At 41.3% G+C, this 25,434-nt stretch overlaps 1 protein-coding gene across 3 annotated transcripts in view; it reads left to right on the top strand.

The window, feature by feature from the left end:
* The window catches only part of BBS9 (Bardet-Biedl syndrome 9), a 484,979-nt gene that overhangs the window by 74,558 nt on the left and 384,987 nt on the right, over positions 1–25,434 (top strand). The window lies entirely within an intron of this gene.

The raw sequence follows: 25,434 nt of genomic DNA, 5'->3' as shown, positions 1-25,434 counted from the left end.
AATATATATATACTTTTTCTTATTTATTTAAGTTTTACGCAATAATAGCATTTTTGAAACCAAAAAAATTATGTTTTAGTGGATCCATAGTCTGAGAGCCATAGCTTTTTTATTTTTTGACTGATTGTCTTAGGTAGGGTCTCCTTTTTTGCGGGAGGAGTTGACTCTTTTATTGGTACAATTTTTTAGGGCATACGCCTTTTTTGATTGCTTGGTGTTGCAATCTATGTGATGTAAGGTGACAAAAAATTGCTTTTTTGGCACTGTTTACATTTGTTTTTTTTTTTACGTTGTTCACCTGAGGGTTTAGGTCATGTGGTATTTTTATAGAGCAGGTTGTTACGGACGCGGAAATACCTAAAATATCTACTTTTTTATTTATTTCACTTTAGCACAATAATAGCAGTTTTGAAGCAAAAAAAAAATCATATTTTAGTGTCTCATGTTCTGAAAGCTATAGTTTTTTTGGTGTTGCACTTTTGTTATGTAAGGTGACAAAAATGGCTTTTTTGACACAGTTTTTATTTTTTTATTGTGTTTATTGGATGTGGTGGATAATGTAAAATATTTATAGAGCCGGTTGTTACGGACGCAGCGATACTTAATATGTGTGTTTTTTCTTTCTTTTTTTTAATTTATTTTAAAATCAGGGGAAAAGGGGAGGTTTTTTTTCACTTAAAACGTAATTTTTTTAAATTAAAAACACTGTTTTTTTACTTTCTTTTTTTTTAACTTTCTTTTTTACTTTAAGTTTTGGGGTCTGATTGCCTCTGCAAAGTATTGTAATGCATTGCCTGTTAGTGTATTACACAGAGTAATACACTAACAGGTTGCCTAGGAGACCCAGCCTGAGGCTGGATCTCCTCGGCACCCGTAGAAGGCAGGTCCCGTTGCCGTGCAAGGCATTGGGCAGCCTCTGCAAGGCATCGGGCTGCCTTCTCACCCATCGGGTCCCTGCCACAGCAGCGCGGGGACTCGATGGGCTCCCTCAGCAAACCCCTTCTATGTCGCGGTCAGCGCTAACTGCGGCATAGAAGGGGTTAATGCGCCGTCCTTGGAGTTTTCACCGATGTCAGAGCATACAGCATGGGTCCATCTAACTAAAACAGCCGATACCCCGCAGCTGATCGGGCGGGCGCAGCTCCTGCACCCGCCCGATCAGCAGGTCGTAATAGTACGACGCTGGGCGTCAAGTCATGTCCCGCTGCGCTGGTTGGGAAGGGGTTAAAGGCGTTATCCAGGACTATCCTCAGGACAGGTCATCAATATCAGGTCAGTGGGGGTCCTACACCCAGCACCCCTACCGATCACATGTTTCAGGCAGCTGCCGGCACCAGAAACAATGCAGTGTATAGAGCTGGAAACAGAAGGCACGGTACACCATGTATTGGCCGTGCCAGGGTACTGCAGTTCAGCTCCCAGTCACCTGAAGAGCTGAAGTACGGACTTCTGGAAAATCCATGACAAAAACCACATGAGCTGCAGTGGATATAAAAAGTCTACACACCCCAGGTTTCTAAGATGTAAAAAAATTGAGACAAAGATAAATCTCAGAAAGTTCATTTCAGAAATTTTTCCACCTTTAATGTGACCTATAAACTGTACAACTCAATTGAAAAACAAACTGAAATGTTTTAGGTAGAGGGAAGAAAAAATATAAAAATAAAATAATATGGTTGTGTAAACTAATACTTTGTTGAAGCACCTTTTGATTTTATTACAGCACTCAGTCTTTTTGGGTATGAGTCTATCAGCATGGCACATTTTGACTTGGCAAGATTTGCCCACTCTTCTTTGCAAAAACACTCCAAATCTGTCAGATTGCGAGGGGCATCTCCTGTGCACAGCCCTCTTCAGATCACCCTACAGATTTTCAATCAGATTCAGGTCTGGGCTCTGGCTGGGCCATTCCAAAACTTCTTCTTCTTCTGGTGACGCCTTTCTTTTGTTGATTTGGATGTATGCTTTGGGTCGTTGTCATGCTGAAAGATGAAGTTCCTCTTCATGTTCAGATTTCTAGCAGAAGCCTGAAGGTTTGGTGCCAATATTGACTGGTATTTGGAACTGTTCATAATTCTCTCTAGCTTAACTAAGGCCCCAGTTCCAGCTGAAGAAAAACAGCCCCAAAACATTATGCTGCCACCACCATGCTTCACTGTGGGTATGGTGTTCTTTTGGTGATGTGCAGTCTTGTTTTTGGGCCAAACATATCTTTTGGAATTCAACCTTGGTTTCATCAGACCATAACACCTTTTCCCACATGCTTTTGGGAGACTTCAGAAGTGTTTTTGCAAAATGTAGCCTGGCTTGGATGTTTTTCTTCGTAAGAAAAGGCTTTCGTCTTGCCACTCTACCCCATAGCCCAGACATATGAAGAATACAGGAGATTGTTGTCACATGTACCACACAGCCAGTACTTGCCAGATATTCCTGCAGCTCCTTTAATGTTGCTGTAGGCCTCTTGGTAGCCTCCCAGACCAGTTTTCTTCTCGTCTTTTCATCAATTTTGGAGGGACGTCCAGTTCTTGGTAATGTCACTGTTGTGCCATATTTTCTCCACTTGATGATGACGGTCTTCACTGTGTTCCATGGTACATCTAATGCCTTGGAAATTCTTTTGAACCCTTCTCCTGACTGATACCTTTTAACAATGAGATCCCTCTGATGCTTTGGAAGTTCTCTGTGGACCATGGCTTTTGCTGTGGGATGCGACTAAGAAAATTTCAGGAAAGACCAACTAGAGCAGCTGAACTTTATTTGGGGTTAATCAAAGGCACTTTAAGGCTACTTTCACACTAGCGTCGGGGCTCCGCTTGTGAGCTCCGTTTGAAGGGTCTCACAAGCGGCCCCGAACGCATCCGTCCAGCCCCAATGCATTCTGAGTGGATGCGGATCCGCTCAGAATGCATCAGTCTGGCAGCGTTCAGCCTCCGCTCAGCAGGCGGACACCCGAACGCTGCTTGCAGCGTTCGGGTGTCCGCCTGGCCGTGCGGAGGCAAACGGATCCGTCCAGACTTACAATGTAAGTCAATGGGGACAGATCCGTTTGAAGTTGACACAATATGGCTCAATTTTCAAACTGATCCGTCCCCCATTGATTTTCAATGTAAAGTCTGGACGGATCCGTCTGAACAACTTTCAGACTTAGAATTTTCTCTAAACTATAATGCAGACTGATCCGTTCTAAACGGATCCAAACGTCTGCATTATAGGGGAGGATCCGTCTGTGCAGACACCAGTGTGAACGCTAGTGTGAAAGTAGCCTTAATGATGGCAGGTGTATGCTGATTCCTATTTAACATGATTTTGAATGTGATTGCTTAATTCTGAACACAGCTACATCCCCAGTTATAAGAGGGTGTGCACACTTATGCAACCACATTATTTTAGTTTTTTTTTTGTTTTCTTCCCTCCACCTAAAAGATTTCATTTTGTTTTTCAATTGAGTGGTAGAGTTTATAGGTCACATTAAAGGTGGAAAAAGTTCTGAAATGATTTATCTTTGTCTCATTTTTTTTACAGCACAGAAACCTGACATTTTAACAGTGGTGTGTAGACTTTTTATATCCACTGTACATGCAGTTTGGCAGTGGATTTGGCTGTGGATATGCCATGTACTGCAGCATAAATTGACATGCTCCATATTTAAAATCCGTACCGCTGGTCAATGTCCGCTGCAGATTTTACGCAATATTTAGAGATTTTTTTAAGATTCATCCACTATGTTGCCACTACTGTAAAACTCTGCGGAATTTCCACACGCAATTCCACTCTAGAGAATCCACATTGTTGACACCATGGGGAACATGTATTAAGCTAGTTACGCCACTATTCTGGCGTGCACCATATTTGCTACTTTTTGAACTCCTCTATGCTTTTCCGAAGTGGCGAGACAAGAGCTGTAGTTTGGTCGCAGGGGTCAGAGCTTTGCGTGACCCGCTGGATTACCTGTAACTTGTGCCAGAAACTGGCATAGGTTATAGCTCAAGTCTGCCCGTAGCTGGCGTAGATGTGAGTTTCTGTCACTCGGAGGTCCAGAGATGCGACTAATTTATTAAGAGGCATTTTCCTCTTAATAAATAAGGGCATCTTACTCCATCCAGGGGTGTCAACGCTGGCGTCTGGGAACCGCAGTCTTGATAAATCTCCCTCCATGTTTTCGCTGTACCCTCAAAATGCTAAGCGAGTCAAACCCATATCTAGTAACGTGTAGCTCCCCCTTTTTCATCTGCAGCACCACGATATATATTACTGTGAGCTTAGACACACATCTGTCTTATGTTAAGGCTATATCACATACAGCGCCCCGCCATGTGCATGAGACCTTCGCCCTCTTCCACATAGTCATCCGCTCACCTGGACAGTATGGAGGACTACCGAGTGGGAATCCGATGAAACTATCTTGATGAGTTGAAGCTAAATACCTACAATCCTGTCTCATTAGACTTGGAAGGGATTCAGTGTAGCCCATGATTTAACATCCTCCTTCAGCTCAAGAGCTGTTATCAACTGCTCTCTGTGGAGCATATTTTCTGGGCCCAAGTAATGAGAGGGATAAAAAAAAATATTGTCTTATTAAGAATTGTGGAATTTTGCGATGAGAAAACCAGTGACAGGATGTAAATCCACTCAGTCTAAAACAACCACATGAAAATTCATCATAAATTGGAATTGTTTGAATAAAAGTGATAATCCCTGCTGGCTTTTATTGCAAGGCTATTGGCATTGGCTTTTGTCGTGGGATATATAAATTTGTCAGCAGCAAATCCTGCATTGATTGCAAGGACTATTGCACAAATAGATTTTGCTTGATGAATTGGATGCCTTTATTTTCACAAGAATATGGTCCAAATATTAACCCTATTCTTTCCTTCTCCCTCCTTTTGTCAATCTATGTTAGGCAATTAGGATAATTTTAGCTGACTAGCCTATACCTTAGGCTTTGTATTAGTGTAAGATCTATGTTTTTTTAGTCTAGTTTTTATGCTACAGGTTAGCGTCCGGCTTTCATTTTAAATACTTTTAAAGGTTTTATCCAGGATTTTTAAATATTGGTCCGAATTAGAATAAAATAGCCAGTGCCCACTTGTTCAGCTCCCCGAGGTTTACTTTACTGCAGTGGTGACATGGTGTACACCCATGTAGTCTTTGCAGCCAATCTCTGGCCTCAACAGTGATGCCTGCATGTATGGCACATGGCCACTGAGACCTGTGATTGGCTGCAGTGGTCACATGGGTGTACAGCAAGTCATCACCGCAGCAAAGAAAAAGATTGGAAAAAAACGGAGAATTTGGGTTATTTTTTTATTTTAGCATGTTTTTTTTAATTACCACATTTTTTTTTTATTCATCTATTAAAATCTAGTACAAAGCATACTTATCAGTGTATTTTTCATAGAGCAGTGGTATATACAACTACACATAATATAATATTAGGCTATGGCACAGGGCAGATTCTTCTGCAGTTTGTGATAAAATCCATGACTCTTTTTGCTGCGGTTTATGCCTGGGTGGCGAATACAAATTAACCAAATTAAATGGAGCTAAACCTGGAGCTGACCTGCAGCAGTTTGTTAAGGCTGGGTTCAGACCTGAGCGTCTTTGATATGCGCGTTTAACGCGCGTTTTTGACGCGCGGTTTTTGCAATAGTAAACGCGCTTTTGACGCGCGTTTGTGTGATTGACTGCAATGTCCTATGGCCACAAACGCGCGTCAAAACGCCCCAAAGAAGCTCAAGTACTTGTTTGAGCGTAGGGCGTTTTACAGCGCGTTTTTCAGCGCTGTAAAACGCTCAAGTGAGAACCAGGGCCATAGGGAAGCATTGGTTTTCATGTGTTGAGCGTTTTACAGCGCGTTTGAACGCGCTGTAAAACGCTCAAGTGTGAACCCAGCCTAAATGTCAGTCAACAGCAGAAAACAGATGCACATACCCTTATAGGAAAGTAATATATAAGTTATATAGCATAATGAATGGGGGAGGGGACACAGCAGAGGAGAAATATCTGTGGGGGGGGGGGGGAGGAGTGAAGTTGGCATTTACAGAATGAAGCAAAAAGACCCAGGTAACCACTTTTCTGAGTATAACACGTATCATATAAATCTCCATCTGCTTAGTGTGGGGTTTGGTTTAAAACAAATGAATCCATCTAAAGTTTTAAATGTTCTCATTTTATGTTCTAAAGGGGCCTGTTATCAAGTTATTACAAACAAAATGTAAAGCAGCTAGCTGTCCATATCATTCATTTCATTGGTTAAAGCCTAAAACGTAGAGAAAAAAATAAAACTGTACAAAAGGAAGAAAAGAAAAACCCAAATTGTAAATGAATAAGAAATACATTTAAGAGTCTGCTTTACTCACTATATCAAAAAGTGCAAAAAACTTTCTGCACGTAGTTGATTTTCAAGCACTGTAGAGGAGCCAGATGCATTTTAAGGACTCCTGCATGTGTTCCCAAACCCATGAAACCATAACCTGCATGTCCGTTTTTGGCTACATAAGCATGGGTGTTCTCCAGCAGTGCATAGATAAGGCCTACCAGCAAGGGATTTGCAGACATAAGGGGTATATAAGCATATTCTTTGCACTGCTAAGTAAGTTGTCCTCTAAATGTTGTGTTGTTGAAATGGCAGAAAATTTGATTTCAGCATTACAATATTTATCCTGTATTCTTTTCAGTGCCTACAACTTTACAAGCTGTTATTCATGTTGAGCTATGTTCCTTTTAACACCACTAGGTGGCTCTGCAGCTTTAATTTGTCTGCTTTTCATAGCAGCACTAAATCCTCCAAACTTACGAAGAGCCAAATTTGGTTCCTTTCTCGGAGGGAATTCGCTAGTCGTCTGAATGAATCTATTTACAGTGAAACTGTGGACCTGAAATGTGATGATTAGGAATTTCTACTAATGTCACATTTGACTAAAACAGTCCCAAGATCAGATTAGCATCAAATCCCCAATGGGACAGCCTTATCAGGGTGCAAATGTGTAAATACAAAGTGCTAAAAATTCGGGTCAGCAGCGGTAAATTGGAAACATGAAGTGACCTTGGTTAGAGTTATTAAAACCTTTTTTGAACCAGTTGAGATCATTAGACTTTTAGTGTAAATGTTTTTATTTTATCGTTTTATGTTCTAGTAAAGCAATCAGTAGATTGTCTAGTATTGAGGCTGTGAACATACACACATTTACTGTGATAATTTTGTTATTTAGTTCAATTAAATTGTAATTTTTTTTTTAAAAAATCCTTCAACATTTTGCCCTGCTAAAAGCAAACATAAAAAGGTTACTGGACTACTACTAGATACAATGCAAATAGACTAAATGCTCGTTGGCGATCATCTTGCAGTGTAAGGCCTCATGCACACGACCGTTGTGTGCATCCGCGGCCGTTGTTCCGTTTTCAGTTTTTTTTCGCGGACCCATTGACTTTCAATGGGTCCGTGGAAAAATCGGAAAATGCACCGTTTTGCAGCCGCATCCGTGATTCGTGTTTCCTGTCCGTCAAAAAAATAGGACCTGTCCTATTTTCTTGACGGACAACGGTTCACGGACCCATTCAAGTCAATGGGTCCGTGAAAAAACACGGATGCACACAAGATTGACATCCGCGTCCATCATCCTTGTCCGTAGGCTACTTTCACACAGACGGATCCGCTGATCCGTCTGCATAAAAGCTTTTTAGATCTGATTTTTCACTTCGCGAAAACTCAGATCCGACAGTATATTCTAACACAGAGGCGTTCCCATGGTGATGGGGACGCTTCAGGTTAGAATATACTAAAATAACTGTGTACATGACTGCCCCCTGCTGCCTGGCAGACCCCCCCTCCCCCCCCCCTGTATTTAACACATTGGTGGCCAGTGCGGCCGCCCCCCCTCCCTCCCTTGTATTTAACACATTGGTGGCCAGTGTGGCCGGCCCCCCCTCCCTCCCTTGTATTTAACACATTGGTGGCCAGTGCGGCCGGCCCCCCCTCCCTCCCCCCCCTAATTAAAATGACCGACCCCCCATCATTTGTGGCAGCTGAGAGTTCCTATTGGAGTCCCAGTTTAATCGCTGGGGCCCCGATCGGTTACCATGGCAGCCAAGACGCTACTGCAGTCCTGGCTGCCATGGTTACTTAGCAATTTTAGAAGCATTATACTTACCTGCGATGTCTGTGACCGGCCGGGTGCTCCTCCTACTGGTAAGTGAAAGGTCTGTGCGGCGCATTGCTTATAGCACAGACCTTTCACTTACCAGTAGGAGGAGCGCCCGGCCGGTCACAGACATCGCAGGTAAGTATAATGCTTCTAAAATTGCTAAGTAACCATGGCAGCCAGGACTACAGTAGCATCCTGGTTGCCATGGTTACACCGATTGGAGTCCAGCGATTAAACTGGGACTCCGATCGGAACTCTCCGCTGCCACCAATGATGGGGGGTCGGTCATTTTATTTAGGGGGGGGGGGCGGCCGCACTGGCCACCAATGTGTTAAATACAAGGGAGGGAGGGAGGGGGGGCCGGCCGCACTGGCCACCAATGTGTTAAATACAAGGGAGGGAGGGGGGGCCGGCCGCACTGGCCACCAATGTGTTAAATACAGGGGGGGGAGGGAGGGGGGGGTCTGCCAGGCAGCAGGGGGCAGTCATGTACACAGTTCTTTTAGTATATTCTAACCTGAAGCGTCCCCATCACCATGGGAACGCCTCTGTGTTAGAATATACTGTCGGATCTGAGTTTCACGATCTAACTCAAATCCGATGGTATATTCTAACATAGAGGCATTCCCATGGTGATGGGGACACTTCAAGTTAAAATATACCATCGGATTGGAGAAAACTCTGATCAGATGGTATAATAGTGACTCCTGACTTTACATTGAAAGTCAATGGGGACGGATCCGTTTGCAATTGCACCATATTGTGTCAACGTCAAACGGATCCGTCCCCATTGACTTGCATTGTAAGTCAGGACGGATCCGTTTGGCTCCGCACTTTTTTTTTCATGTCCGTGGATCCTCCAAAAATCAAGGAAGATCACGGAACAACGGAAATCCGTTTTGCGGTCAGCAAAAAAAAAAAGTCTGTGTGCATGAGGCCTAATACTGCATGCTTAAAAACCAGCGCTTGACGGTGGACGATCGTGCTGTCTGATAGCGATTTGCTACCGGCAAACCACTAGACAGTATGGGGTTGATCAATGGCATAGTGATCGCTCCTCCCCATGCTGTGGAGGAAAAACGCTGCATGCAATAGCTACCAAGCTATTGCCGGGAGGGAACGCTTCCGTCCGGAACACTTTCTTGCCGATCTGCTTAATACAGGCTTTATTCTTACATGAATAAACTTACAGTGGTTGAAGAAAAATGTCATTGCTCCCCATGTATTCTATATCTCAACGTAGAAAAAGTGCAAAAATAAAAAATATCCCAGCAATTCCTTAATTAATCTCTTCCTCTCTTTTGATTCTGTTTTAGCTCATAATACTGATAAATATATAAATAATTTGACTATATGTGTCCCTGGAGATCGGCCATGTTCTGCCTCTTGTCTTGGGCCTAGCTTCCCTGCCATGCTACATCTCCAGCTGAATTCCAGTCTGCTTCCGAAGATGGAACAAATCAACAGTGAACCCCTGTGTTCCCTGCAAAACTGTTTGTTTCATGAACTTGCAGAAATGCTGCAGACTGGAAAACTGAGGGCAAATGCATCTCCTGTCATTTACCTCTAAGTTAAGTGTTTCTTTAACAAAATACTATTTCCAGTTTTTTTTTTTTGTCTACTAGTCAGAGCTGTGGAGTCGGTGTCTGTAGAAATGTACTGACTCTGAGCCCAGCTTGAAAAAAATATTATCTGTTATTCATATTGTGTAATTTATTAACATTCATATAAAGGTTGAAAAGTTGTGAAAGGTAAATCATAAAAATATTTTATTTTCTATCAATCAAAGGCTCTTATTTATCAAAATCAGTGGTAAGCAGGATGTTCTAGTGGTGAAAGAAAATCAGTTCTCACCTCTCCTGTGTTGTCTCCTGTTCCTTATACTATAAAAAGTTATAAGTAGGTTGTTCTAGTGATGATGGATAATCAGTTCCCACCTCTCCTGTGTTCTCTACTGTCCTTATACTATGATCAGCGATAAGTAGGGTGTTCTAGTGATGATAGAAAATCAGTTCTTACCTCTTCTGTGTTCTCCCCTGTCCTTATACTACACTGCTCAAAAAAATAAAGGGAACACTTAAACAACACAATGTAACTCCAAGTCAATCACACTTCTGTGAAATCAAACTGTCCACTTAGGAAGCAACACTGAGTGACCATCAATTTCACATGCTGTTGTGCAAATGGGATAGACAACAGGTGGAAATTATAGGCAATTAGCAAGACACCCCCAATAAAGGAGTGGTTCTACAGACCACTTCTCAGTTCCTATGCTTCCTGGCTGATGTTTTGGTCACTTTTGAATGCTGGCGGTGCTTTCACTCTAGTGGTAGCATGAGACGGAGTCTACAACCCACACAAGTGGCCCAGGTAGTGCAGCTTATCCAGGATGGCACATCAATGCGAGCTGTGGCAAGAAGGTTTGCTGTGTCTCTCAGCGTAGTGTCCAGAGCATGGAGGCGCTACCAGGAGACAGGCCAGTACATCAGGAGACATGGAGGAGGCCGTAGGAGGGCAACAACCCAGCAGCAGGACCGCTACCTCCGCCTTTGTGCAAGGAGGAACAGGAGGAGCACTGCCAGAGCCCTGCAAAATGACCTCCAGCAGGCCACAAATGTGCATGTGTCTGCTCAAACGGTCAGAAACAGACTCCATGAGGGTGATATGAGGGCCCGACGTCCACAGGTGGGGGTTGTGCTTACAGCCCAACACCGTGCAGGATGTTTGGCATTTGCCAGAGAACACCAAGATTGGCAAATTCGCCACTGGCGCACTGTGCTCTTCACAGATGAAAGCAGGTTCACACTGAGCACATGTGACAGATGTGACAGAGTCTGGAGACGCCGTGGAGAACGTTCTGCTGCCTGCAACATCCTCCAGCATGACCGGTTTGGCATTGGGTCAGTAATGGTGTCGGGTGGCATTTCTTTGGAGGGCCGCACAGCCCTCCATGTGCTCGCCAGAGGTAGCTTGACTGCCATTAGGTACCGAGATGAGATCCTCAGACCACTTGTGAGACCATATGCTGGTGCGGTTGGCCCTGGGTTCCTCCAAATGCAAGACAATGCTAGACCTCATGTGGCTGGAGTGTGTCAGCAGTTCCTGCAAGACGAAGGCATTGATGCTATGGACTGGCCCGCCCGTTCCCCAGACCTGAATCCAATTGAGCCCATCTGGGACATCATGTCTCGCTCTATCCACCAACGTCACGTTGCACCACAGACTGTCCAGGAGTTGGCAGATGCTTTAGTCCAGGTCTGGGAGGAGATCCCTCAGGAGACCGTCCGCCACCTCATCAGGAGCATGCACAGGCGTTGTAGGGAGGTCATACAGGCACGTGGAGGCCACACACACTACTGAGCCTCATTTTGACTTGTTTTAAGGACATTACATCAAAGTTGGATCAGCCTGTAGTGTGTTTTTCCACTTTAATTTTGAGTGTGACTCCAAATCCAGACCTCCATGGGTTGAAAAATTTGATTTCCATTTTTTTTTGGTGTGATTTTGTTGTCAGCACATTCAACTATGTAAAGAACAAAGTATTTCAGAATAATATTTAATTAATTCAGATCTAGGATGTGTTATTTTTGTGTTCCCTTTATTTTTTTGAGCAGTGTATAAACAGTCATAAAAAGGATGTTCTAGTGGTGATAAATAATCAGTTCTAACTTATGCTGTGTTCTCTACTGTCCTTATACTATAAACAGTGATAAGCAGGATGTTCTAGTGGTCATAGAAAATCAGTTCTCACCTCTCCTGTTTTCTCCCCTGTTCTTATCCTATAAACAGTGATAAGTAGGGTTTTCTAGTGGTGATAGAAAATCAGGACAGATATGATGTCATATGAAAATGGTAACCCGTTGGGTTGCTTCACTCTTGGTGATTAAATAAAGAATATAAAAAAAAAGAAAATCAGGACGTGCCTCTCCTGTGTTCTCTCTTGTCCCTTATACAAGGTATCATCATGCTGCTCCAAGGCCCTTAGTTGCAATGCCTGAAACTGTGCTTCTCAGAAAGCTCACCATTAACCACTTCCCATCTGGGCCCTTTGCCCCCTTCCTGACCAGGCCAAATTTTGCAAAACGGACATATCTCACTTTATGTGGTAATAACTTTGGAACGCCTTTATTTATCCAAGTCATTCAGAGATTGTTTTCTCGTGACACATTGTACTTCATGATAGTCATAAATTTGAGTCAAAATATTTCACCTTTATTTATGAAAAAATCCCAAATTTACCCAAAAATGTAAAAAAATCGCAATTTTCTAAATTTCAATTTCTCTGCTTTTAAAACAGAAAGTGATACCTCATAAAATATTTATTATTTAACATTCCCCATATGTCTACTTTATGTTGGCATCATTTTGGAAATGTCATTTTATTTTTTTAGGACGTTAGAAGGCTTAGAAGTTTAGAAGCAATTCTTCAAATTTTTAAGAAAATTGCCAAAACCCACTTTATAAGGACCAGTTCAGGTCTGAAGTCACTTTGTGGGGCCTACATAGTGGATACCCCCATAAATGACCCCATTGTAGAAACTACACCCCTCAAGGTATTCAAAACCGATTTTACAAACTTTGTTAACCCTTTAGGCGTTCCACAAGAATTAAAGGAAAATGGAGATCATATTTTTAAATTTCACTTTTTTGGCAGATTTTCCATTTTAATCAATTTTTTTCTCTAACACATCGATGGTTAACAGCCAAACAAAACTCAATATTTATTACCCAGATTCTGCGGTTTACAGAAACACCCCACATGTGGTCGTAAACTGCTGTATGGGCACACGGCAGGGCGCAGAAGGAAAGGAACTCCACATGGTTTTTAGATGCCATGTCCCATTTGAAGCCCCCTGATGCACCCTTACAGTAGAAACTCCCAAGAAGTGACCCCATTTTGGAAACTAGAGGATAAGGTGCCAGTTTTATTAGTACTATTTTTGGGTACATATGATTTTTTGATCATTCAATATAACACTTTATGGGGCAAGGTGACCAAAAAATTGGTTGTTTTAGCACAGTTTCTATTTATTTATTTTTACAGCGTTCACCTTAGGGGTTCAGTCAAGTGACATTTTTATAGAGCAGATTGTTACGGACGTGGCGATACCTAATATGTATACTTTTTCTCATTTATTAAAGTTTTACACAATAATAGCATTTTTGAAACCAAAAAATTATGTTTTAATGTGTCCATGTTCTGAGAGCTATAGTTTTTTTATTTTTTGAGAGATTTTCTTATGTAGGGGCTCATTTTTTGCGGGATGAGGTGACGGTTTTATTGGTACCATTTTGTGGGACATACGCGTTTTTGATCACTTGGTGTTGCACCTTTTGTGATGCAAGGTGACAAAAATTGCTTGTTTTGACACAGTTTTTTTTTTTTTTTTTTTACGGTGTTCATCCGAGGGGTTAGGTCATGTGATATTTTTATAGAGCTGGTTTTTACGGACGCGGCAATACCTAATATGTATACTTTTTTTTATTTGTTTCACTTTAACACAATAATAGCATTTTTGAAACCAAAAAAATTATGTTTTAGTGTCTCCATGTTCTAAGAGCTATAGTTTTTTTATTTTTTGAGAGATTTTCTTATGTAGGGGCTCATTTTTTGCGGGATGAGGTGACGGTTTTATTGGTACCATTTTGTGGGACATACGCGTTTTTGATCACTTGGTGTTGCACCTTTTGTGATGCAAGGTGACAAAAATTGCTTGTTTTGACACAGTTTTTTTTATTTATTTTTTACGGTGTTCATCTGAGGGGTTAGGTCATGTGATATTTTTATAGAGCTGGTTTTTACGGACGCGGCAATACTAAATATGTCTATTTTACTTTATTTTTTCTATTTTAATTTTTTTTTTTTTATTCCTAACTTGGGAACTTTTTTTTTTTTTACATGTGAAACTTTATTTTATTTTATTTTTTCAACCCTTTATTTTTTTTTTTTTTTTTTTACACTTTTCGTCCCCCATAAGGTCATACAAGACCTCTGGGGGACATTTGCTTCACTTTTTCTTTTTTTTTTCACAGTTGATTTCTCCTGTAACTGGGGCTGAGATAGTAGCCCCAGTTACAGGACAAATGCACCCCTATAGAGGCTGTACAGCAGCAATCCTGCGCTGTACAGCCTCACAGCAGGGCTGATCGAGGTCTCTGAGAGACCTCACACAGCCCCTGCACTCTCCGGTCACGGCGGTCACATGACCGCCGGGCCGGAACAGGAAGCGCACAGCGCTTCCTGCTCTGCAGACACAGCGCTCGGTGAGCGCTGTGTCTGCAGCGATCGTGAAGGCAGGGACACCTGGGCACTGTCCCTGCCTTGTCTTAGGGTTGCCCTGCTGTCACTGACAGCGGGCAACCCGATCAGCAGCTGCACGATTAGCGTGCAGCTGCTATTTCTGACAGGACGTTTTAAAACGTGCTGTCAGAAATAGACGTCCACCCATAGGACGTTTATATCCTATGGGCGGACGTGAGGCGGTTAAAGGTGTTGTCTGGGAATAAGTAACTTTTCACTGGTGTCTGTAGCCTGCTTTCGCTGTGGAAAAATGTATACTTACCTACTATCTGCTGCTCTGGTCCTGCGTGCTGATTCCCGCGTGTCCATCTTTTGGTCCGCGGCTTGTTTCATTTTTTCCCCAGCACTGGTAAGATCATTTGTTCTGCTGCAACCAATAACTGGTCTCAGCTGTGATGTGTCTCTTGTGGAGCAGATGATCATGCCTATGCTGGAGAGGAAGGAAACAAGACATGGACTGCAAGATAGACACATGTGAGCCAGTGCGCAGGACTAGATCTGTGGATAGTAGGTACGTGTGTATCTTCCCATAGAGGTGGCAGGGTGCGGGCACCTGTGAATAGTTACTTATTCTCGGACAACCCTTTTTATGGCAAGCACTGATTATAGCAGCTAAACTTTTTTCCCCATTTAGACTTGCACATTTCTCTGCATTTCCAGGACAAACATACATAGCTATTCTAACTTTTTCTGGGGACAAATTCATAGATTTCTTACAATTATTAAGTGTATAACAGTGTTTTCCAGTTATTAAATGCATAGCACATTACACATTTACTTGCTGGAATTTAGAATATGTCAGGAATTTCAGAATTCCTGTATTCTAATAAATATGGTTTATATTCCATCTAAGAATCCTGATTACTTACATGATAGTAAAAAATAAAAACTGTCACCATTTTACTACAATGAAATTATTGGCCATTTATGACGGAATCGTGGTCGGAGCTGAAATCGAAGCAGGAGTGTGATAAAATGCAGGAGTCTGAGTCAGAGCTTTGGTTTACCGACTCATAGCCCTGCTTCTAGTGTGTTTAGCTCTCCTGCCATAAACAATTAAGAGCCTCTTAAAGTGTTATTATTAGAACATTTATAGAACTTGGGAAAAAAGTTTATTGGCAGTTCACAAAGTAGAAAATGCTTTGTATACAGAGGTCAGCAAGCAATAAGCCTTAATTTTGCAATATCTTGTCATTCAAAGTCTTACAGAACTACTGACAGAAATTTTCTTTTAGCATCTAACAATTTGGTCTGTTTTCTATTGATGCCTATGGAAGTTATTACATTGCGGTTATTAAAAACGTATGACCCTTTAAAACAATGAGGCAAAGGGGAACTATCATGCTATAAATGAAAAAAAGCGTAATGCTATAATAACTTTAACAGCAATTCTAGAACTAAAAAACATGAAAAAGTCATGGAGCGCTGAACATCAATTAGTGGTTGGCACAGGAGAAGGACCGTCTCACAGAAGCAGTCTGTGACAGAATGTAGTGACTATGTAATGCCACTAATCTTTGTACAATCTTCAGGATTTTGAAATTAGAATGTGATGTTTATGCAGATTCCTTTAAAGTGTCTTATCAATCTTTATCCATTTAAAATCGAAAATCCTCCTAAAATGTATAGCTCAGAGTTTTGCCATGATCTAAACAATTTTGCTGTGAAAAAGGGGTTTTCTGGATCAGAATATTGATATTCTAATGTCAGTATAGGCCATCAATATCAGATTGTTGGGGGTCCAAGTCTCAGCAGCTAATCAGATGTTAGAAACAACTTATGTGAGCGCTGCAGGCTCTTCAGTGTTTGTGGGACCATCTTCCGACACAGCGTCTAATTAGTAGTGATGGTGCAGTTTGTTGCATGTATACAATGAAGAGGCCCCATCAAGCAACAGATCATGAGGTTGCTGAGGGTCAGTCCTGGAGATAGGGTGTCAATATCAAATCGTTTTAAATGGGTTTTCCAGGGAGATTGATAAAAAAGGGACATAAATGGTTAGAGATGAAAAAAAAGTCATTACTCATCTCCACCAATCCTCCTTCGCTGACATTCTGATGTGGAGTGGTTGTTTTCTGGCATTTTGAGCCAGGTTCTGGAAGTTCTGAGCATTGGGGACTGAAGCATCATTGGAACAGTGAGTGATAGGACTTCAGCGGGCGAGTAATGATTCGGTTCTTTTTTTATTATTAACATTATCTGGCCTGGAAAACCCCTTAAAATTAACTTCCAATCATAATATTCCCTGGAATTAATAATAAGGAGAGAGAAAAATCCACTACTCACAAAAAGTTAGCGATATGTGGCTTTCGGATAAAATTTATAGAAAATGTAGAAAGTTCATGCTAGAATGATATTATATCATGAAAGTAGGACATTTAAGTAGAAGCATGTAATGGGGATTTCATCAATAGCTTGTGGCCTTAAGCATCAATTACAGCTTGACAACGGCGTCTCATACTGTTCACAAGTCCATTTATTGTCTGCTGAGGCATGGCATCCCACTCTTGAAGAGCGGCCCTCAGGTTATTAAGGTTCTGGGGTAGAGTTACGAGCCTCCACACGGCGACTCAGCTGATCCCATAGGTTTTCAATGGGTTCAGATCTTGAGAAAGTGAAGGCCAATCCATTTGAGGTACCCCAGTTTCTAGCAGCTGTTCCCTAATGATGCAACCTCGAGAAGCTGGCGCATTGTCGTCCATGAAGTTGAAATTAGGCCTGTGTTGTTCATGCAGAGGCACAATGATTGTGCCTGTTACAATTGTAAGATTTGTAACAGGGTTGATGTTCCTGGAGGGATACACCAAATCGAAAAGGATTTAGGAAAACTAGAGGAATGCTCAAAAATCTGGCAACTAAAATTGAATGTGGATAAGTGCAAGATAATGCACCTGGGGTGTAAAAACCCAAGAGCAGAATATAAAATCAGTGATACAGTCCTAACCTCAGAATCTGAGGAAAGGGATTTAGGGATCATTATTTCAGGAGACTTAAAGGTAGGCAGACAATGTCATAGAGCAGCAGGAAATGCTAGCAGAATGCTTGGGTGTATAGCAAGAGGAATTACCAGTAGACAGAGGGAGGTGCTCATGCCGCTCTACAGAGCACTAGTGAGACCTCATTTGGAGTATTGTGCTCAGTACTGGAGACCATATCTCCAGAAGGATATTGATACTTTGGAGAAAGTTCAGAGAAGAGCTACTAAACTGGTACATGGATTGCAGGATAAAACTTACCAGGAAAGATTAAAGGACCTTAACATGTATAGCTTGGAAGAAAGACGAGACAGAGGGGATATAATAGAAACTTTTAAATACATAAAGGGAATCAACAAGGTAAAAGAGGAGAGAATATTTAAAAAAAGAAAAACTGCTACAAGAGGACATAGTTTTAAATTAGAGGAGCAAAGGTTTAAAAGTAATATCAGGAAGTATTACTTTACTGAGAGACTAGTGGATGCATGGAATAGCCTTCCTGCAGAAGTGGTAGCTGCAAATACAGTGAAGGAGTTTAAGCATGCATGGGATAGGCATAAGGCCATCCTTCATATAAGATAGGGCCAGGGGCTATCCATAGTACTCAGTATATTGGGCAGACTAGATGGGCCAAATGGTTCTTATCTGCCGACACATTCTATGTTTCTATGACTGGATTAATGATGTTATTCAAGTAGTATGGGCTTGTCACTGTACCATTCACAAAGTCTAGGGCAGTTCTGTATTGACTAGACACAGCTGCCCACACTGTAACACCACCACCACCACCAAAGGCTCGTCTGGTGACAACAGTTAGCGCCGACGTTGACATCTCCAACATCGTTGGCAGCCATCATTTCAGCTCAGCGTGAATTGACTTTCATCAGGGAACAGCACTGAGGCCCACTGGTCCCTCGTCCAGTGTAGATACTCCCTGGCCCATGCAGGATGATGACACTTGTGCCTGGTGGTGTGGTCAGGTATCCTTGCAGGTCATCTAGCACACAGACCACACTGTTGTAAATGGTTTCGTATGGTCTGACGTGACACTTGGGTGCCTCTCCCCTCTCTTAAATGTGCCTGGAGTTGTGTGGCATTCATCATCTGGTTCCGCAGGATATTGTTCAGAATGAAGCGGTCATCAATGTGGATGTAGCCAAAGGACGTCCACTTCTATGCCTTTCTGTGACTCTTCTAGTCTCTATCTATCTCTGTTTCAACCTGCTGATGACACTCTGTGACACTCTAAGCTCAGTAGCCGCTGTCTGAGAACATCCTTCTTGAAGCCTCGCAATGGCGAGGTACTGTTGATCAAGACTACTGTTGTCGTCTTGGTCTCATGATGTCAAAATCTAAATAGCATGATGAGGAGGACTCTGTTTAAATACCAATTCTAATTGAACCAGGAAATTTATTGAGTGATTCATGGATCAAACACCTGTTGTGAATTTTGCCATTAAGCTCCTTGTTAGAGAACAAGTTGTGCAAAAAGTATTGGACTTTGGACATGTGCATTCAGAAGTTTAAAGAAGGTCACATTAAGTTCACCTGTAAGGCCCATTGCATACAAGCGTTCCTCCCACAGCGAGTCCGCATCGCAGCACCCGGCCTGACCTCCCATTGCTGTGGGGAGTCACATAGCATTATATTGATTTATGATGCTATGTAACCCTTACGGTTCTGGAATGTATTGGATAACACTGGCAGCATTAGGTCAGTTTTATCCAATACATTCCAGAACCGTAAGGGTTACATAGCTTCATAAATCAATATAATGCTATGTGACTCCCCACAGCAATGGGAGGTCAGGCCGGGTGCTATGCTGCGGAAGGAACGCTTGTCTACAAGGGGCCTAAAGGTTAGAGTGCATTTTAGGTTCATCCTGAAGTTTCACTCACAAGCCAAATATCCCAAACTTTTTGTGAGTAGTGTATATACAGATATTAAAAATAGGCAGAAAATATAACTTCTACAAAATTTTGAGCATTCAAATTTTGACACAAATTCACATGTGCATTTCTGCAGTCAAGGGAAGGAGGTGTGATGCTGTTTAATCTAAGCATATATTGCCAAGGGTCATTTCCATTTAGGAATTAAATGGTAAGAGGGTGTCATTTGCCTGAACGGATTAGACTTGTGTCTTTGAAGTGCGGTGGTTGAGAACTAAACGTGTGAGTGACGAGGTGTTTCCATTGAAATATTTGTAATTTGAGATCTGAGTCTCTTCAGCTCATTGTTGCCCAAATTGTCCATCAATCCCCCATGCACTGAGAAATTATCTTTTTATATTGTATAATGGCCCCTCGTTCTCTGAAGGCAATGGAATAGGCACAGAAGTTCAGAAAAGGAAGTGAAAACAAGAGGAAATAGAAAAGCAAGACAGTACAAAAGGCAGGATGGAGCCTAAAAAACTGACTGTATTCCTTTTTACTTTCATTAAAGCCTTAGCCGAAAGGGAAGTTGTGGGGAGCATAGCAACAAAGAGTGTGTTATATGGGGGACTTTTCCTTCGTTTACAATGAAACATAACATATGTGTAAACCATACAGCCTTGTAACAGGAAACCTTATAATAAGACAGGACTGTACTTAACTTTTCCACAATTCTGCAAGAAACCGTTTTATTAGGTGCTAGGAAGAAAAAAATTATCAGCTGGGTTGTATGCTTGAAGGTTAAATACTTCTCATTGCCATGTTTTAAAGTCAGTCCTCTTACAAATCTTGGCTGCAATTTATCAGTGGCTTCCAATAAAGCATGATGTTTAACTATTGCTTTTCAGTAGGCCATAAAGTGACCTTTTAGGTATGTTTTCTTTTTCCTTTACAAAACTACAGATCTATTAGTTAGCTCATCTGGTTTCAGGAAATGTTTAACAACTCAATTCAGCGAAAAGAGCTTAAAAATTCAATGAAAGCCTGTGTCTCTAATACAACATTGCAAAAATTCATTAACTCCCATTGACAGGTCGTCATTGACTGCTTAGTTGTGTTTACAAATTTGTTATTTATTTTTTGTCTTGAACTGATAAGACGTTGACTTTAGGTTGCTTTTCTAAAAAGGCCACCTGTGGGTTGGCCAGCAGCAGCATAGACATGATCCACCTGTACATTTTTTATTTGATCAGGTCTGGTAATTTGGGACAGGGGTCCCGAAGGATTAGCAGTATCAGGAGTGACAATACTGAATGGGTCTCAAATTGCAGTAATAACAGACAAGCAATGACTTGTGACCATCGGTAAAAAAAGCCATGATCTAACATGCTGAGCTAAGAATGAAGAGGAGCACATACTTGAGTTCAGGAGAAAAGTAGAATTATTAAGGGTATTCATTTGAAAATTAGTCTGGTCTTTCAGTGTTTCATCATTACTGTTGGAATGTGAACGCCAGCCCCCAACATTGTTAGCTGATGTGTATTTGCTTAGATATGGTTTGGCCGAATGGAGTTACTTTGCTGTATATCCTTTTTGTACAGAGATTAAAGATTGATGACCTATCCTCACTGATCAATTATTTGAGGAAGCTGTACTACTTTGATGAACAGAGCAGTCTCTTTACAGTATATTGCAGCTCAGTACCGTTCACTTGATTAGGACTGAGCCAATGTGACCTATGGATGTGATGTCACAGGCCTTGGAAGCATTGCATCCTCTCCAATCAGCTGACTAGCGTGGTTGCAGCGACTCAGACCCCCGTCAATCTAACATTGTAAAGTGATTAACCAACCTAAATTAACCAGTTCCGAGAGCAAAAGTTTGCTAGAAGCATCATCAACATGAAACAGATAGTATTTGTGTGGAACTAATATACAGGAACAATCTTTCTCTTGCCATTATATGTAACTCATGTAGAGGAACAATCCTTCTCCTGACATTGTATGGTAACCCATGTGCAGGAACAATCCTTCTCCTGACATTGTATGGTAACTCATGTACAGGAACAATCCTTCTCTTGACATTGTATGGTAACTCATGTACAGGAACAATCCTTCTCTTGACATTGTATGGTAACTCATGTACAGGAACAATCCTTCTCCTGATATGGTATGGTAACTCATGTACAGGAATTATACTTCTACTGAGCTTGTATGTAACCCATGTATAGAAACCTTCATACTCTTGACATTGAACTGTGTACCATGATAAATATTTTGTGTCCACTAAAAAATGAGTACAAAACAAAGGTGTGAGTTTAGATTATTGAATCCACTTTTTACATTTTCTTTGCACCTACATTCTCTTAAATGTGTTTTTTCTTTACAGTATTAGACAGTAGGTTCAGTAACAAAGTACATTGATTGGTTGGAGAACGTCTTGTTATCTTGAGGAAACAAGCTGTTCACATGGGGTTTCTGTTGCTTTAACTGTTATCGCTTGTAGAACCATGGTTTTAAGTGCTTAGCACCTCTGCTGTAGTATGTAGTGCTAATGGGAATACATTCATTTCAGTATACAGTATGCTGGGGTTCATCCAGAATTGCACCCGAGGTGGTTTTCTGCTTCTAGAAAAATCCTCTCTACATCCAGAGAGTCTTATGCACTGAAAATTGATCTTAGAAAGCAACTTTTTGGGCACATTTCAACTACACAAATTAGCATGCTAATAGTCATTTTGTGGAATTTCTGAACTGCAGTTATTGTGAAGTAGAACAACAGCTCAGCCAAGAATCGGTATGCCATCTAAACTGACAGAAGGCATGGACCATAAAGATCATCTGTCCTCTCACTGCAAAGTTCCAAGCTGCCTCTGGAAGTGACATCATCACAAGAACTGTGCATCAGCCTTGTGAAATGGGTTTCTGAGGTTGCACACAAGCCTAGGATAATCAAACACTTTGCCAAGCATCCGCTGGAGTGTTGTGAATCATGCTGCCACAGGAAACATGTTCTCGGGAGTGATGGTCCATGTTTCATTATTTGCTGCTGTGATGGACGAATCTGGACTTGGCAGATGCAATACCTAGTAGCATGTACAGTACAGACCAAAAGTTTGGACACACCTTCTCATTCAAAGAGTTTTCTTTATTTTCCTGACTATGAAGGCATCAAAACTATGAATTAACACATGTGGAATTATATACATAACAAACAAGTGTGAAACAACAGAAAATATGTCATATTCTAGGTTCTTCAAAGTAGCCAACTTTTGCTTTGATTACTGCTTTGCACACTCTTGGCATTCTCTTGATGAGCTTCAAGAGGTAGTCCCCTGAAATGGTCTTCCAACAGTCTTGAAGGAGTTCCCAGAGATGCTTAGCACTTGTTGGCCCTTTTGCCTTTACTCTGCGATCCAGCTCACCCCAAACCATCTCGATTGGGTTCAGGTCCGGTGACTGTAGAGGCCAGGTCATCTGGTGCAGCACCCCATCACTCTCCTTCATGGTCAAATAGCCCTTACTTTCAAAGTTTTCCGAATTTTTGGGCTGACTGACTGACCTTAATTTCTTAAAGTAATGATGGCCACTCGTTTTTCTTTACTTAGCTGCTTTTGCCATAATACAAATTCTAACAGTCTATTCAGTAGAACTATCAGCTGTGTATCCACCTGACTTCTCAACGCAACTGATGGTCCCAACCCCATTTATAAGGCAAGAAATCCCACTTATTAAACCTGACAGGGCACACCTGTGAAGTGAAAACCATTTCAGGGGACTACCTCTTGAAGCTCATCAAGAGAATGCAAAGAGTGTGCAAAGCAGTAATCAAAGCAAAAGGTGGCTACTTTGAAGAACCTAGAATATGACATATTTTCAGTTGTTTCACACTTGTATATAATTCCACATGTGTTAATTCATAGTTTTGATGCCTTCAGTGTGAATCTACAATTTTCATAGTCATGAAAATAAAGAAAACTCTTTGAATGAGAAGGTGTGTCCAAACTTTTGGTCTGTACTGTATACTAACTAGTATAAAATGTCATGTTGATGTTGAAGAGATAATGGGAACAGTGTGGGACTTCTTTTTTTTTTTTTTTTTAAGGAAGTATATCATACAGAGATATTTTAGATGATTGTATGCTTCATCCTTTATGGCAAAAGTTGTTAAAAGACTTTCCTGTTCAAACACATGAGTTTGTTGTGGAAAACCTTGAGTGGTCTCCACAAAGTGCTGTTACATCAACGCTATTGAACACCTAGTAACACCCATGGCTTTGGATTGAGATGTCCCACAAAGTGTGATGGTCAGGAGTCCATATACCTTGGATCATACAGTGTATATTCATAGAATTATTCTTATATGTACTGATTCAAAGGACTGATTCATGAATAGTGGATATTTTTTATTTTTTTACATTACAGACATGGCATCTTTTCAAGACATCACTGGTTATTACACAGATGTTCTTTGACAGATGCTAGAAAAACATTAAGAGAATAATGTGCTGAATAAGACGATCTATACAGCCAATAAAACTTGTTTTTATGGTTGTTTTGGAAAGATCACAAAAATGAGAGCATTGTGGGTTATGTGGCTACCATCCCAATCTATGTTCCAAAATTATATTTAGAAGCATAATTGATCCATAAACCAGTTCTAGTCAATCTGTTTTGTTGCAGAGTATTTGTAAAGCACTATACAGGTGAAACTCGAAAAATTAGAATATCGTGCAAAAGTCCATTTATTTCAGTAATGCAAATTAAAAGGAATTGCATTAATGCAGCTTAAAATTAGAATATTGTGAAAAGGTTCAATATTCTAGGCTCAAAGTGTCACACTCTAGTCAGCTAATTAATCCATAACCCCTGAGCAAAGGGGACCTCAAAATTGAGACTTTGCGGTTTCATAAGCTGTAAGCCATAATCATCCAAATTATAACAAATAAGGGTACATTCACACTAGCGGTTTTCTTGTCCGGCATAGAGTTCCGATTAGGTATATCCCCATGCATTCTGAATGGAGAGCAATCCGTTCAGTATGCATCACGATGTCTTCAGTTCAGTCATTTTTAGGAATGTATTAGTGCAGGATCCGGCATTCAAAATACTGGAATGCCGGATCCGTCCTTCCGGCCTGTACATGCGCAGACCGGTAAAAATGGGAAAAAATATACAAGACTGATCCGTCTGTCCGCATGACAAACAAGCAATGCATTTGTGAGACAGATCCGGATCCGTCTTACAAATGCTTTCAGTCACATCCAGATCGGCGGATCCGGCCGGCAGTTCCGACGACGGAACTGCTTGCAGGATCACACTGCCGCAAGTGTGAAAGTAGCCTAAAGGCTTGAAATATCTCGCTTTCCATGTAATGAGTTTATCTCATATGTTAGTTTCACCTTTTAAGTTGCATTACTAAAATAAATAAACTTTGCACGATATTCTAATTTTTCGCGGTTCACCTGTATACAAAAAGTGCTCATTACCAATCATTTTTTGCATATAGATCCCTTCCATATAACTCCACAGCTCTTTTTTTTTAGCTGTATTTTTTAAAAATTTGTTAAAAGGGTTTGTCGCCTACAATTTTTTCCTGCTCGTTCTTGTATGCTTTTATATTTTTTTTGTTTTTATTATTCTATTTCCTGAGCATGATGAGGAAACCATGATTATGGTTGTTTGAGAAGGCAACGACACTTGCAGTAGCGTTGCGGCCTTCTCTCAGCTTTCCAGGCACAGCACCATATATTGTACAGTGCCTTGGTATCACAGGCCCATTCACTATTCACTTCAATGAGGCTGAGCTGTACCTAGGCCATGTTACCAATGAATTTGACATCACATGGCCTAGGCTAAGCAGGAGAAGGCTGCTGCACTACTGCAAGAATTGCTGCCTTCTCACACAGCTGGTCAGTGGGGGTCCCGGGTGTCAGACCCTCACCGATCAAATACTGATGACCTATCCAGAGGATAGGTTATCAGTAAAAAACTGTTGGAAAATTCCTTTAACAGCATTTAGAGATATGCTTTACAGCAGCCACCATGGACACACTAGTCTGAAGGGGACTCATTGACTGGGAGAATTTTCTAGGCATGATCTGTGAACTTCTAAGGCATGTTCTGTGACCTTTTGTAGAGGTC

The sequence above is a fragment of the Bufo bufo genome, chromosome 5, assembly GCF_905171765.1.
Source record: "Bufo bufo chromosome 5, aBufBuf1.1, whole genome shotgun sequence".
Lineage (NCBI taxonomy): Eukaryota > Metazoa > Chordata > Amphibia > Anura > Bufonidae > Bufo > Bufo bufo.
The sequence above is the reverse complement of the archived record's forward strand: the minus strand, read 5'-3'. Positions and strand labels throughout refer to the sequence as shown.